Source organism: Acomys russatus, chromosome 29 (assembly GCF_903995435.1).
Source record: "Acomys russatus chromosome 29, mAcoRus1.1, whole genome shotgun sequence".
In the NCBI taxonomy this organism is placed as follows: Eukaryota; Metazoa; Chordata; class Mammalia; order Rodentia; family Muridae; genus Acomys; species Acomys russatus.
The window spans coordinates 38,592,591-38,609,125 of NC_067165.1; positions in this window are offsets into that span (position 1 = coordinate 38,592,591).

Consider the following 16,535-nt stretch of genomic DNA (forward strand, 5'->3'; position numbering starts at 1 on the left):
TGGTCACCTGAGCTGTGTGCCCTTCGCTGGTCTCTCCCCGAGTCCCCTAAGCTCTCCCCTCTCCCCATGCCCCCTCCACCCACCCCCCCACCCACCATCCTCCAGCCCTCCCCACAGCCATCCTCTGCCTCATCTCCACCGTGCATCTCAGAAATTCTTTCCAGAATACAGATCTGAATACCTGGCTCCCTGCTTGGAGCTCTTAATAGCTCACCATTGCCCGAAGGATAGGTCCTTTCTAAGTCAGTCCAGACAATGAAGGCTCCACAAATTTTACTGAATGATCTTCCAGAATGGGGGAAAAAAAAGGGAAAAAAAAAAAAAAAAAAAAAAAAAAAAAAGAGTCTCTAGGACAAAGGATAGAAGGAAACCTTTTATTCTTGTCAACAAGTGGACATATGGAGTCTCCAGACACAAAAGCTCTGGCATACACAGGTTTGCAGAAGGCGTTACTGACACGCTTTGCTTGTTGAGGGGAGCACGGAAAGCTACGTACATTTCTATTTATTGTAGTATACATAGGCTTTAGTTAAGATTCCCATGGTGGGACATTACACAGCACTGACAACAAATGGGTTCCTGCCGTACACACTGATACGGATAAGGCTCACAAACACAGTGTTGAGCTAACGGAACAGGAGACAAAAGAAAGCCTTCTGCTTGGCAGGATTCGATTCACACAGGAAGTTCAAAACAGGTCTAGTGGTTGTATTTGGGGCTGGCATGGCTAAGAGGGGGGAAGGGGTAGTCTTTCCTAGCTGGGAGTACTTGGCTTGATCATCTGAACAGCAACGCCCCCCCCCCCCCCCATGTGACACTGACTGAGCGCTGTGCTTAGGACTGACTGGGCTCACTGCAAAAGCAAACAAGCAGAAATCTTCATTCACCAAGATTAGGAATATCCTGCTGCTGCCGAAAAGAGTGTGGCCGTGGCAGTGAACGCCTTTACTTCCCGCAAAAGAACTCTGGCTTCAAATCTCAAAAGCCCACTTTGGGACGGGGGAGAGGGGGCGCTGAGGAGACGACTCAGTGGGTACAGGGCTTGCTGTATAAGCGCGAGGACCTCAGCCAGCCGCAGTGGGGCTTGTCTCAGTGCTGGGGAAGCTGAGACTGGAGGGTCCCTGCGGCTCACTGGCCAGCCAGCCCAACCAAAACATTCCAGGTTGGGTGAGAGACCCTGTCTCAAAAAATTAAGGTGGAGAGTGATTGGATGAAAATGGCCCCCCGCAGGCCCCCAGAAAGTGGCACTATTAGGAGGTGTGGCTTTATTGGAGGAAGTGTGTCGCCAGGAGGCAGGGGGCGGGGCGCGGGCAGGGGGCGGGGCTTTGAGGTTTTCAGAACCTCAAACCAGACTCAGTGTCTCTCTTGCTTCCTGCAGCCCACAGATCCAGGTGTAGAGCTCTCAGCTCCCTCTCCAGCACCATGTCTGTCTGCGTGCTGCCATGCTTCCCACCATGATGATAGTGGACTAAACCTCTTGTCTTTTCACAGCAATAGGAACCCTCAGACAACACCCAATGCTGACCTCTGGTCTCCACACACACACATGCACACGTACACATACAAACACATATACCATACACATACACATAAACAGAGAAGGGCTACCGAGATGTGTACCCCACGCCTGCGAGGTCCTCTTCACTACCATAACGAGCTAGGCTCTGGCCACGTGCACCTGTGTAACCCACAAGTCAGAGCAGAGTGCCTAAGCAAGACCTCTGAGGCTCAGAGGTGGTGGGGACAGGACAGTCTGTCACTTATCTATCTTTATTTTACTGGTTTCTGGGAACATGAGACTGTCATGGCTGCCAGACAGGTCACTACGGGAGCATAAAAGCAAGTCAGAAAGGTGTCCTAGTTCGCTCATTACTGGGAGAAACACCATGACCAAAGTCAGTTTGGGGAGTACCTTACACCTCAGGTCACAGTCCACCACTGAGGGAATCACAGCAGGGGCTCAAGCAAGAATCGAAGCAAGTGACCTCAGAGGCACACTGCTCCGTGGCCTGTGCCCTCTCACACCAATTAGCAATCACGAGAATGCTCCACAGATATGACCACGGGCCACCTGATGGACACGGTTCTCCAGTTGAGGCTCTCTTCCCAGTTTTGTGTCGAGCTGGCAACAAAGATTGGCTGTCACAGGAGGTGAGTCTGGGGCCGGCCACACTGCAGCAGTGGCACAGTGACCTAGGCTCTGTCAGTAACAAGGAGACCGAAGGTGGTGTCTCAGCTTCCCAGCTTGTCCCCTTGTCACAGCCTGCAGGAAGAAGGGTCATTACTGCCAGGACTGCACGTGTCCCCCTTTCATGGTGTGTGAAAGAGCAAGGGCTGGGCCAACCGCATGACTTAGGGCACTAGCTATCAAGGCTGACTCGCTGAACTCAAGCCGAAGATCCCACATGTCAGAAAGAGAAGCCAGCTCCCGTGAGTTGTCTCCTGACCTCCCCACACGTGTTGTAGCATACACACACTCACCACGTACTGTGGAAGGCATGGTGGAGAGGGAGAGAGAGAAAAAGAGGTACTGCGACACAGATGGCTCTACAGGGCCTGCTCTCAGCCATCAAGGACAGATGGAAATCACAGAAGCTGTCCCAAGGTCCGGGAAGGAGGCTGGCTTTCCGTCTGACACCAGGCCCATGCGTCCAGCTGCAGCCCTGGGCCAGGATGACAGATGGCCATGAAGGAAAGGTCACTGTCTCCAGGGCCATTGTTATTTGGGGAAGGCAACGGGTGGGACATCTTGTACGGCTTGGTTGGATGTCTGGCCTTTGAGGCCCCAGACCCTGTGGCAACTGGACTTTATTTTGGTTACTAAAAATGCAGAGAAGCCCTCAGCCATAAATAACTGCCGTCCAGGCAACCAGGACTCTCCCCCAGGCAGCCTGAGGGCCCCAGGCTGCTTCAAGGCCAGTGTGTCCCTGCCTGGCCATAGGCAGGCTGAGGGATAGTGGCGGCCTAGGAGCCCAGTGGGGAGGCGGGGGCGGGGGAGAGTCAAGGGGTCTCGGGCCTGGGTTCAGAGTGAGGTTAGCCAAATAGTGGATAAATTAAGCGAAGGAAACAGACAGCTCCCCTCGCGGCGAACTTTTCACCCAGCTAACCTGCTCCTCACCCACTCTCAGGTGGCGGTGGCGGCTCCCACCTCGGGGCTGTCACCTCTCCTGGGGGGATTGTCACCTGCCTCCTTTCCGAGTCCCCACCCCCACAGGCCCAGGTGAGAATCTGAGTTTGAAGGCCCCAGGAAGGAGCAGCTGCCACATTTTACTCAGTGGGCTTCCCTCCCGCCCCCCCCCTCCAAGTTCATGGTGGGGCAGGACAGACGTCCTTGGCTCCTACTCACCCCAGGATAGGGCCAAACGAAACAGGTGGGCGGTCTCATTTGATGTGTGGCATCTTCCGAGAGCTCAAACCCTAGCCCTCCCAGGCTTCCAGCTTCTCCACCCTCTGAGGCCACCCACTTGCTTCCTGAGCAGGGGAAGGGCCCGCCCTAAGATGAGGCACAATAGTCCTAGATCTGAGATCCTGACACATACAGGCTTGTCCTCAGACAGCAAGTCTCCCTGTCCTATTTCTGCCAAAATAGCCTCCCGGGCCACCAGGCCACAGAACCTGTGCCAAGGGAGGGCCTGTGTGTCAGGGCAACCTAGCATTATAGGGTCTTCCTGGGAAGGAGGGCGGGAGGAGTGCCAGTCAACCTCCATCATCAGTTTTACTGGATTTAGGATCACCATGGAAACTGCACCTCTGGGCGTGCCTCTGAGGATGTTTCTAGAAAGGTTTAGCTGAGTAAGGAAGACCCACCCTGAACGTGATCAGCATTATCCCAGGACTGAAGAGAAAGGAAGAAGCAAGCTGAACACCTGCATGCGTCAGCCTCTGCTTCTTGACTTCAGGTATGATGTGACCAGCCACCTCCTACCCCCGACTCTCCACCATGCCTTCCCTACTTTGATAGGCTGTGCCCTGAGCTGAAATAAACCCTTCTTTCCTGACGTTGCCTCAGAGGGTTTTGTCACAGTAACAAGAGGGTCTGCAGAAGAGCCGAAAGAGGCCCTAGGCCCAACCCCGAGGTCCCCACTCTCCCTTCTCACTGTCTCATCATCAGTGTCCCCCTCCCAACCCCCACACCAGCCCACATTCATGATGGCCCTTGGAGGGTTTGCATGACTCCAAGGCACAAAGTGAGTGGGCCTGGGGCAAACGGTGTGTACATCCAGACTCTGGAACATGATGGACTGACTCATCAGAGTCAGGTTGCGGGGACCGTGGCTGGGTGACTACAGCCCTAGTGACAGGCTATGTGAAGAGAGCGGTCCGGGCTAAGTGAGGAGTTGGCCAGGCCTGCTTATCCAGAGGTAAGGGGCAGAGGCTGAGGCCAGAGTCATGGACTTGGCTTTTCAGCCTCATCTTTCAGCCTTGGGCTTCTTTCCTGCCATCCACCTCAATCTTTCTGACAGGTCTCCATCCCATGTCAGGATCGATAGCCCTGGCTCTGCCACTGGCGTTTGTGACATAGACACTTCTGACCCTGAGCACAGTTCAGTCTTCTGTGAAACAGAGACTCAGCCCCAGTCTTCCCGGGATGGGGAAGAAAGACAGCATACAACTGCCCGGGAAATCCTGGTCCCCGCAATAGATGGAAGAGGAAGGCTAAAGACTCAGCTTGGGGCTGGGAAGAAAGTGCAAGTGTCTGGCTTCCGTTTTCACAGTGAAAGACATCCATATGCAGCCAGCATACCTGGAGCACATGAAAGCCTGAAATCTATGGTCTCAGCCATGGCCTGGAACTTTCTTCCATCCCTAGGGTTGCTCCATGGTGCTAGCAGGCCTGAGATCTTCTTGGGAAAGAAGGTCCTGTCCCTCCCTCTCCCCACCCCTCCCATCTGATGTCCCTAGTTCTTTGATGAAAGGCTCTGAGACTACCTGTGCCTCTGTGGAATAGAGAGCCATCTGCCTCATCTCTCTAGTCAGGGGTGAGAAAATACAGAGAGTAAGGGCACTTTAGTTGTGTTCCTGAGTGAGGCAAGACAGCACAGACTAGCCCTCTTATCTCTCTGCTCATTTCCTATAGGCCTGGGGACAGGACCTGTCGGGAGGGAGGCTGCTTGTCACCTGACACCCATAGGCCATTGCCATGAGCTGGGGTTGCAAGTGGCTTTTGGACAGAGTGCAATGGTTTCTGGGTTTCATCTTGGGATTTCATAAAGCATCGTTGTTCCCCCTACTCCCTCATGTGAGCGGAACCCTGCATCTCTGACTAAACCCATGGTGCCCACGAACAGCCCCAAGGCTTTTCATACACTAGGCAAGTGGGTGGCCCTACCACTGAACTCCGCCCCCAACAGAGTACTCCCAAGGCTAAACCCGAAGTTCAGTCAGTAGCCTGCTTGCCAGGATCCCGGGAAGCCCTGGGTTCACTCCCCAGTGCTGCAGAAGCTGTCACCCCAGCACGCAGGAAGTGGGAGGCAGAGGGATCAAGGTCATCCTCATCTACATGAGACCCTGACTTGAGAACAGCAAAGTGAATGTTGAAATGCTTTGAGCGTGGGTTGCCTCTCACAGCATCCAAGAGGCTCTTCCTAGCCCACCTCATTAAAGACTTGCTAGTTAGGACTGTTCTCAGTTCAGATGTCAGGTGAATGAAAGGGGGGGGGGGGGGGGGAAGGAAGGAGGGAGAAGCAGTCTCACGTTAACCTTGGGTGACTCTTTGGAAAGTGCTCCTTTAAAAAAATAATGGGCCATGTTGGGGATGGGGCAGATCAGTGTGTAAAGAAAGCACTTCCCAGGCAAGCACCCTAAAGCTGGGATCTGTAATCCCAGTGCTCATACGGTGAAATGGGAGCAGTGGCGTGAGTCCTTTGAAAGCTCAGGAGCCAACTACCCTGGCCCACGCAACAGAAAAGACACTGGAGATGACGCTTGTCTCAACCAACACCTGAGCTTCTCCTCTGACACCCCCCCCCCCCCCCGCCACACACACAGTGCTCACATACATGAACACATATGTGCACACACAAAGTTGTTTTTTTTTTTAAGTCAGCCATATGGTCAGTGAGGAGAGACATATTCTCTGAATCTGGACCCGTCATCAAACAGTGGGATTTTCCCTAGACACCATGACCTTTCTGCTTCCTGTGTTTCCCACAATTCCTAGGCCAGGGGCTTCCCAGAGCAGATGGCCCATCCATAGTCTCATTGTTTTAAAATATTTGTTCATTAGTATTAAAAAGACGATGCTGTGACAACAAAGAAGGAGGAAATGAAAGCAGATATTAGGCATTCACCAGTTCTCAGAGAGGCAGCGCCATTTTCCTGTCCCCCACATGAGCCTCCCTGTCCTCCTGAGAGGATGCAAATCTGGATGTGGCAACAATGTTTTTCTTTTTATACTTTTCAATTTATTGTTACTACTACCACTATTATTGTGGTGATGATGATGATGATGGTGGTGGTGGTGACAATGGTGATGACGATGATGCATGCACGCACACATACATGAACACATGTACGCGCACACACATATACACATGTACACACACGCGCACAAGGCACACACAGACACACCGACCCACACACACTGAATTCTTTTTCATATAATATATTCTGATCACAGTTTCCCCTCCCCCAGCTCCTCTCAGATACTCTACCTCTCCACCTACCAAACTCCATGCCCCTTCTGTCTTTCTTCAGAAAACAAACAGGGAAACAAACAAAAAGAATAACAAAACAACAACGACAACAAAAGCCCAGCTGGGCAGTGGTGGTGCCCACCTTTAATCCCAGCACTTGGGAGGCAAAGACAGGTGAGTCTCTGAGTTTGAGGCCAGCCTGGTCTTCAGAATAATTTCCAGGACAGCCAGATCTACTCAGAGAAACCCTGTCTTGAAAAACAACAACAACGAAAACAAAAAAAACAAAACAAAACAAAACAAAACAAAACAAAAAAAAAAAGAAAAGAAAGCCCACACAAAGCAATGTGTGACCAAAAACGTCTACAAAAATATCATATCACTGATTTATCTTCTGTTGGCTGCCGAGTGCTGGGCACAGGGCCTAGGTGAAAGTGTGGTTTGGGTACCCAGTGAGAATCCATTGGAGAAAGCTCTTACTTTCCTTGTAAGTCAATTGGACAACTCCTTGGTTAGAGATGGGAGCTCCTGTCCACATCTCTGTCAGTGCTGGGACCCTCCCTGTCTGGCTTGAACCTGTGCTGGCCTTGCACACGCTGCCACAGTTTCTGTGAGCTCAGACAGACGTGTGACAGTCCTATTGTCATTCCTCCCCTCTGCCTCTTGCAGTCTTTCCATCTCCTCTTCCCCAGAGGTCTTCACACATTGTCGCCATTCTTGTATCCTTCTCCGAAGCATTTGTATCCAATATTGGAAAACTTACCCTTTTATGTCTGTTCACCACCCAACCCCAGAGATGTCCTGAGTTATGTTAGAGTTACACACACACACACACACACACACACACACACACACACACACACACACACACACCCCTCTATTGGTGAATAAAACATACTGGTCCCTAGACACTCGCTGACTGCTGATGGAGCTTGCCGGGTGTGCACACAGCAAGGTGGCATTCCATAAGGATGCAGCCAAGTATCCCACACATGCTTGTCTGTCGGCTGGACTTCAGGCAAGCAGAGACAGCTCTGCCTGCCTGGTTTGTTACAATGTGACTTTTAACGTGTAGCATCCCTTTGGGCAGACCCTGTGGAGCTCAGCAAAGTCTGGTCCAGAATGTAACATGGTTTGCTGAGCTCCACAGGGTCTGCCCAGAACGTAACATGGAGGCGGGGCATGGTGGCGCACACCTTTAATTCCAGCACTTGGAAAGCAGAGGCAGACAGACCGGTATGAATTTGAGGCCAATCTGGTCTACAAAGTGAGTCCAGGACAGCCAAGGCTACACAGAGAAACCCTGTCTTGAAAACAAAAACAAAAAAAATCCAGAATGTACCATGGTTTATTCTGTCTAGCGGGATTGCGGAGCTCTCTGGGAGGGGGTCAGTAAGGGAAGGCTTTCAGGAAGGTGGCATGTCAAAGGGTGCTGGAGGCTGACGGAAGGAGGAAATGACTCTGGAAAAGAAGTCTCAAGGCCATTCACTCCACAGACTTAGGGTTGGACACTACACCTTTGGGGCCTAACCAAAGGTCCAAAGTCTGCTTTTGTCAGTTGGCTCGGAGTTTGAGATTCAAGCCTCTGAGGCCCCATCTACCCTGCCTCATTCAGGTATGACACCTTTTGTCCAAGGAGGAGTGCATCATTGCCGGAGGGCAGATGCCAGAGTCGGAGGGCCTGTGCCAAGAACCAGACGGACCACATAGAGTCCCACTGTGGCCGTGCTACTCTGTCTGACCTCGGCTGGGACTTGGCCTCCTGCCCTTCGGGAGTTCACAGAGAGGTGATATCTGTTCCCAGTGGAAAGTAGTCCCTTCACCCTCCGGGGAGGCCTGGGTTTATAGATGAAGCTCCAAGGAATCAAACAGCTGCAACTTTTGCAACCGTCCTATTCTTGGTGTAGGGCCCTAGGGTCGGGTATGTTTCCCTGTGGGGCCCCTGCTTTCTGTGAGCTCTGGGGACTAGCTTAGAGGTCAAGTTCACCCAGTGGCACCAGTGGAGCCTAGAGGAAGATTGGTGTCTTGACTACCCCAGGTGGCCCAGAAAAATGTCACAAACCATGTTCTGGCTCTGAGCCTCTGGAGGTACCCGGGGCTGTGCCTTTTTCCCCAGAAGGAAATTCCAGCCTGTCACTCAGAGCCTTGGGAATAGCTCTGTGGTCTTCAGAGCCATGTCCACTTGGACTTGCTATCTCTGCTCTGCACTACACTGGACAGATGGACATCTCTGAGCCTCAGTTTCCCCATGTATGAAGTCAGGTTCGTCTCTAAGCTGTAGTGGGGGGGGCACCAGTGGAGAGCACATGAGAGGTCCTGACTGAGATGTCGGTGTGCCCCTGGTACCGCCTCGGAAAGTCAGTCAAAAGGTCTGGCAAGATGGCTCAGTAGGTAACAGTGTCTGCTGGCAAGCTTGACGACCTGGGTTCGATCCCTCGGAAACCATCTAGTAGAAGGAGAGAGAACTGACTTCTGCAAGTTGTTCTCTGAGTTCCACATGTGTGCCATAGCACGTAGCATGGACCCACACACACACACACACACACACACACACACACACACACACACACACACACGATATATAAAGCTAATAAAAAAATAAAGTCAACAGAGGTGTGGGTGCTGGAGAGATGGTTATTGCCACTCAGGTAAATTGAGACCTGGCTTATAGGAGCTTGTGCTCTGACAACACTGGCTTTACCGGCAGTCCTCATTTTAATCCTCACAAGCACCCAATGAGGAAGATACCAAATATAAGGCTTTTATGGAAGAAGACTCAGAGGCTCAGCAAGGTTGGGAAACTCACTCAGAGCTGCACAGCACATGGGAGGCCTGGCTGGACTCCCCTGTGAGCGGGCTCAGTGCAGGTCAGATGCCTATGAGAGGAGGAAGTTGCTGAGAAAAGTGCTGTCTTCCACCCTGAGGCTTGGAACTGCTCAGCCAAGCTTGCCATTTCAGAAGACCCCACTCCAGGCATCACCCCCAGGACCTCAGAATGATTCGTTCCAGAGAACACAAGGCTCCGGTCCCCAGACCTGCCTCTAGAAGCTTGGCACTGGTGTTGAGGAAGCAGGGAGGAAGGCCAGGCCCCTGGAGCTGCCCCAAGGAGGGGAGCCTTTTGGCCAGCCTCCTTTGTTGCACACTGACAGGAAGGTGCGGCCACCACACACTTCAGCTGCCAGCTCACTGTGGTCACTCAATCCATCACCCAGGGTGGGGGCGGCAGGCCCCCAGGCTCCTGGCGGCTAGGCCTGCAGTGTTGTTTTTAGTCTGACTCGGGCTGTGAGATAAACGGGGCATGAACTGGCCCCTTGGCAGGGGGTCAGCCCCTTCTGCCCTCATTAAAGTGCCAATCAAGAAGAGGAAGGGAGAAAGCTGGTGAGCTCAGCCTCTCCCCAAGGGGCAGGATCCGGGCTCCCTGAGAGAGAGCCAGCAGTGCATTCCACCAGGCCAGTCGGGCTAGCAAGAGTGCATCTGGTTGCAACATTACAGAGCCGAGGATGGTCTGTTCCGTATGGGGGTGGGGTTTGAGGCCAGTCCTTCAAAGCAGGGAGCATCCTGCCCTGGCCTGGCCTGAGGCTTATGTCTGGGTATCTGCTGTTACCTGCTAGCCACACTGGTGACATAGGCCACCCGATTGCCCCTTTGGAATCTCAAAACACCTCCTGCTCCTTTGGATAGCTAGTGGGGAGCCCATGGACTTGTGGGTAGGGAGCCACCTAGGAGTGGGAAGTGGCTCAGGCATCTATCAGGTGCCTTTGTAGCAGCACTGGGGAGGATGGATCCACTATGGACTGGAGAGACTGGGCCTACCTCTCCTCTCTCTGTCCTGAGTCCCATCCCCAGGGTAACCTGGCAATAGCCAGTACCTTCACCAAAACACAACAGTGGAATGTGCTGAGCTTAATGAAAGTAGCACTACTTCTATTCTGTCCTACAGAGAGTCAGAGGCCAGCCCAGATGCAGTGTCCCTGAGGGCCATCCTGGAGCCCGAATGCCACATTGTGAATCCTTGAGGGGGAGGTTTGGCACAAGCTGGATGCTTAGAGGGTCACATGGACAGAAGCCTTCTGTGATGGGGGCTGGAGGTGGGGTATGTTGTATTTCTTCTGTCTTTATCCCCCATAGTCCACCCGTTCTCTCACTAAAGCCCATAATAAGCCACATATTTAAAAAGAAGAAAGGAAGGAAGGAGTGAGGTAGAGAGGGAGGGAGGGAGGGAGGGAGAGAGGAAGGGAGGGAGAGAGGAAGGGAGGGAGGGAGGGAGGGCGGGAGGGAGAAGATGGTGGGCTAAACAGTTAACAGGCCTGCTGTACAAACAAGAGGACCAGAATCCGGATCCTCAGAGCCCACTTAAATGCCAGGTGAGTAATTCCAGCCTCAGGAGAAAGAGACAGGGGATCCCTGGAGCAAGTTGATTATGGAGACTAGCCATAACTGAAAGTTCTAGGTTTGATTGAGAGACCCTGCCTCAAAGGATATGGTATAAAGAAATCTAGGAAGATTCTCAGAGTTAACCTCAGACCTCTCATGTAGGTGAACACACACGCACTCCCCGACACATGTATGCCCACACACATATGCACATGAACAGGAAAAAAAAAAGACAGTATGATTTTGAATTCCTTTCAAACACTAAGCAATAATAATAACTACTGCCATTGCTTGGGAGTTTGTGATGTTTTCAAGCATTGTCTGAAGCAAATTCTACCTTCCCAACAACTCTGTGGAGATGACACTGGTGTCACCCTGTTCTACGGATATGCAGAGTCAGGTTGCTAAGTAAACATTCACACATATTGTACCTCCAACAGGACTGTGGTTTACAACTCTCTCTTAATCCAGATATCAGTTCCTGTTCCACCAGCAGCCCTCCTCCAGTTAGGGTGTCACAGGCCTAGGTTCCGGGCAGCTTGTGGCTCTGCTTTTCCCTGCCTTCCCATGAAAGCACATGGGATCCTCAGGCTGTCCTGTGGAGAGTGGACTGTGACAGGAAACAGTGAGGTTTGGGACATGGCTCATTTGCCTTCTGATGTAGCCTGCTCTCTCTCTCTCTCCCTCTCTCTCTCTCTCTCTCTCTCTCTCTCTCTCTCTCTCTCTCTTTCTTTCTCTCTCTCTCTGCCAGGAGCATAGCTTCTCTCCATGTTTTATCTCAGTGATGGATGTGGCTGGCCTCTACACATCATATCAGTGGGCACTCAGTCCAGGATTCCAGTTAGCCTCAGCCAATGGGAGACAGTGGCAGAAGGTCAGAGGGCATCAGAAGAGCTGAGACCAGTTGCTTCTCAAGATGGTTAGTTCTAATTGTCAACTTGACACCATCTAGAATTACCTGGGAGGAGAGTCTCAAAGAAGGACCACCTGGAACAGGTTGGCTGTGAGCATTCTGTGGGGAATTGTCTTGATTAGACCGCCTAGAACAGGTTGGCGGTGAATATTCTGTGGGGAATTGTCTTGATTAGACCGCCTAGAACAGGTTGGCGGTGAATATTCTGTGGGGAATTGTTTTACATTCACTGATATCAGAAGAACCAGCCTACTGTGAGTGGCACAATTCCCTAGGTTTGGGTTTGAGCCATGTAGAAGTGAAGGAAGTAAGATGAATACTAAGCTCTAATCCCCAGTATGCTGTCAAACAGCTGGACGTGGCATGGCGTCTGCAATTCCAGTGCTGGCAAGTCGGGACAGGAGACCCTCTGGGGCTTGCTGGCCAGCCAGTCTAGACAAATCATCAAAAACCAGGTTTGGTGAGGGACCCTGCCTTAAAACCTAAGGTGGCATGTCACTGAAGAAGACACCTAGACCTTAGCTATGTATGTACCGGCCCCAATGTTTTTCATTATTACAGAGAAACTAACCAAAGCTGGATACGATCTGTATACAGGAAGATGGCTCATGTTTCAGAAGCCAATAGTCCAGAACTGGTGCCTTGCCGTTTTGGCTTTTGGTGAGATACCAGCAGAGGACAGCACCGTGGCAGGAACTACATCAAACAGGAAGACACAGAATGGTTCAGGGCTCAGACTGTGCCACATGGAACTTACTTTTGTATTCCATTTTACCTATCTGTGACAACACTTCGCTGGGTAGTCCACAGTTGGTCTTTTTGGTTCTTTTTGTTTGTTTGTTTTTACATTGGGAGATGTACTGCAAAGACCCATCATGAGCTGGCTGTGCTCATGACTTTTCTCTCACTGTGATAAAGCATCATGACCAAAAATAACTTAGAAGGGAAGAGTTGATTTTGGCTTGTAGTTTCAGAGGGAGAGTCCGTAATGTCTATAACAGTTGGGGCAGTGTGTGGAGGCTGGGGCCTGGAGCAGGACGCTGAGAGATAACATCTCATCTACACACAGGAAGCAGAGATACAGAGCAGGAAGCAGGGTGGGGCCACAAATCCTCAAAGCCCAACCCCAGTGAAGTACTTCCTCCATCAAGGCTCCACCCCAAACAGCTTTTCCAACTGGGACCAAGTATTCATATACATGAGCCTGTGAGGGACATTTCTGATTCAAACTACACAGGTCAAGAGACTGAGTGACACTGGGCCAGCCTGATCTACAAAGTGACTCCAGGACAGCCAAGGCTACACAGAAAAACTACAACTTGCACTATAATGCCTAAGTCAGTGGTGGCAAGTAGAATTGTGTTCATTCCTTCTAGGGGCATACATCAATCTAAAGACCTCTCATTAGGCCCTGATTCTTAAGGGTCTCACCCCTCACCAATATCACTTTGAAGAACATGCCTCCAACACATGAACACTTGGGAAACAAACTACATCAGAGCCATAGTTACTTAGATTCTCATTTCTCCCCAATTGGCAAAGATTTTTTTTTTTTTAAACCATATGACCTTGGAAAAGGTGCGAGGAAGCACACTGCCCTTCATTTCTGGTGGCCGTATAAAAGTTTAAACTCTATGGAAAGTAATTTGGCATCATTTATGAAAAGTGCAAATGTGTGGAGGTAGAGTAATTCCCACTTTAGGACTTTGGGCATGTTGCAAAATCAGGCCTGCACAAGGTGACTCACTGCAGCTTTGTTTGCAATGACAAGGAGACTGGAAAAAATCTGAGTGGCCACCAGCAGGGCACTGGTAAAGTAAATACTCTATATGCAATGGAAATCTGACCATGATCCAAGAAAAATAGGACATGATTTATGTGTGGATAGAGTGATTTCTAAGACATATTGTTAATGAAAATGCAAGGGGGAAATAAACTAAATTTTTGTCATAGAAATCAAAAGGACAGAGAATATATAGATATGCTTGTATTTCTGAAACACATATAAGTGTGTGTGTGTGTGTGTGTGTGTGTGTGTGTGTGTGTGTGTACATGTGCATGTGTCTGGAAAAATACACAAAAGACCAGGAAGGGGAACTTGCCAACTGGATAACAGGAGTAGGAGGGAGGAAAGCGATGAAGCAACCATACACACAAGCAGAGTCAGCAAGAGACAGCTTGTCACAAAAGGTCTCAAGGTAGCCAACGTCCTGTTCTCTTTCTAAATGCCACACTTGATTTTCTAGAGCAAAAGATGTTTAGGAAGTTTTCCACTGAGACAATCCAAAGGGAATCTAATCCCACCAAATTTGCCTGTTTGCCAAGCTTAAAGAGGCAAGACGTGAATTAGGGCTACTTTAGCTTAGGATAGCATTAGCCACTCCCGGAGGCAGTTTATAAAGAATGAATCACTCTGTTTTCAGTTTGTTGGTGTCTTGTTTTGTTTCGTTTTGTTTTGTTTTAATGTATAAACTAGAGGCGTGGACTGGTGACTCAGTGGTTAAGAGCACTGGCTACTCTTCCGGAGGACTCAAGTTCGGTTCTCAGCACCTACATGGCAGTTCACAACTGTCTGTAACTCTTATTCCAAGGGATCCAACACCATCTTCTGGCCTCTGTGGGAACTATACATGTATGGCTATATACATACGTGCAGGCAACACAGCCACACACATACTAGTAACCACAGGCATTCTCTCATTTGAGTGAGGTCTGTTGTTGTGGCCCCTGAATTAGCTCAGGTTCAGAGTATGAGCTTCTAAGAACTGTTGGAATTGGAAGCCTTTCTCCTACAACCTCAGCATTTACAGCCAGAATGGACATTATCTTCTGCAATAAACTGGCTAAGGTTTATACCTGTTAATGATTGTTTTAAGGCATCTGCACAGCTAGGCAAGGGTGACCACTGAGGCCTCTCTTGCCTGCCTGCTCTCCATGTGTGTGTGTCTGTGTCCACGTGCACTTCTCCTGCCTCTGTGCCCAGGACTGTAACCACCCTGGGCAGCTGGCCAGGGCCTTGGTTCTGTTTGCAGAGTTGCCTAATCTTGCTAGTGTTTGGCAAACAGAGCCAGGCTCTTAAAGCTGGAACAACATAAGGTCCTCTTCTGGCCCCAAAAGGTCTGCCTCCAACAGATCCAAGAAGCACTAAAAAAATGCTCTCAAAAGTAGCTTTCTGGAAGGTGAGCAGGGGCCTTCAAAGGAAACACAAAAGGAACAGGACCCTCATTTTAGGAATAAAACTTTGAGAATACAGATTACTGATGGTGGACCTGCCTGGCCCAGGACCAGTGGGATGAGAGGAGATGTCCATGGGCCATCCTGCCCCTTCTCCCCTATGCTACTGCTTCCCAGCAGTGTGGAGACCATGGCCCTCATGTCCTCCCCATGAGTCTGTCTTCTGCCTTCATGGTTCCTTACCCAATGCTTAACCTCTGTGCTTCTGCAGAGATCCAGAACTGAGCAGACCTGTCATTTTCCCAGCCTGCGTGCGGTTGAATATCTCATTATATCCTTGGCCCATCAAGATACTTTCCCAGGCAGGGCCAAGGCTGTACAGAGGTATGAATCTCCATGACTTCCAGGTCAAAGGTCAGAGATCCTGGCAAGCCTGAGAGCATCTCTGCCTGCTCTGTCTTGGCTGGCTCGTCTCTGTCCAGCTCTAGGAAAGATGTCTTGCTCTTTGGTACCACGTCAGCAGCTCTCAAGGTCCAGTCTTAAGAATTCAGCACATATCTTAGACCTTCATAGGGTCATGTTTACATGGAGAAATCACACAGGACCACAGTCTTGGGCCACAGCTGGCTTCTCTTTACTGGGTAAGGAACAAGTGAAGAACTGGCCAACAGGTACCAGGGCTAGGTTCCCCACGTCAAGTGCCAAGCCACTCCCTCAAGGTCTTGAATCCAGATGTGTCAAAGTCACCTTATCCAACCAGGTCTGGTATCTCATACCCACAGGCTCAGCACTCAGGAGACTGAGACAGAAGGGTCAGGAGGTCAGCACCAGCCTGGGCTACCCTATCTCAAAAACAAACAAAATGGCTTCAGCACGCTAGGAGAGGTAATATGAACATGGGATCCCAGCGGGCAGGAGGCTGAGGCAGGATACTAGCCAGCCTAGGTTAAATGTGTTCGAGGTCAGACTGGCTACAAGAGACTCTGCCGGCCTTCCACACACATACCAAAGCGGGGAAAGGGTTACAGGAAGTGACACTGAACCGACCACGATGCCCATGTAACTGCCACCAGTTCTCAAGAGCACTGGAATGTGCCTGGTGTGACAACCTTTGAAGAGTTGGTACAAAATAAGACTGTAAACAAGCCCATTGGAAATCTGATTGATGTCGCATTACACGATCCTGTTTTGTACATGTTATAGCAAATGTATCGTTTAAATGCATTTCCTGCCGGGCCTGGTGGTACATATCCTACATCTCAGGAGAGTGAGGAAGGAGGATGCTGACTCTGAAACCAACACAGCAAGAGCTAAATACATAGCAGCTTTCTTTTCTTTTTTTCCGAGACAGGGTTTCTCTGTGTAGCCTTGGCCATCCTGGACTCACTTTGTAGACCAGGCTGGCCTCGAACTCACAGCGATCCGCCTGCCTCTGCCTC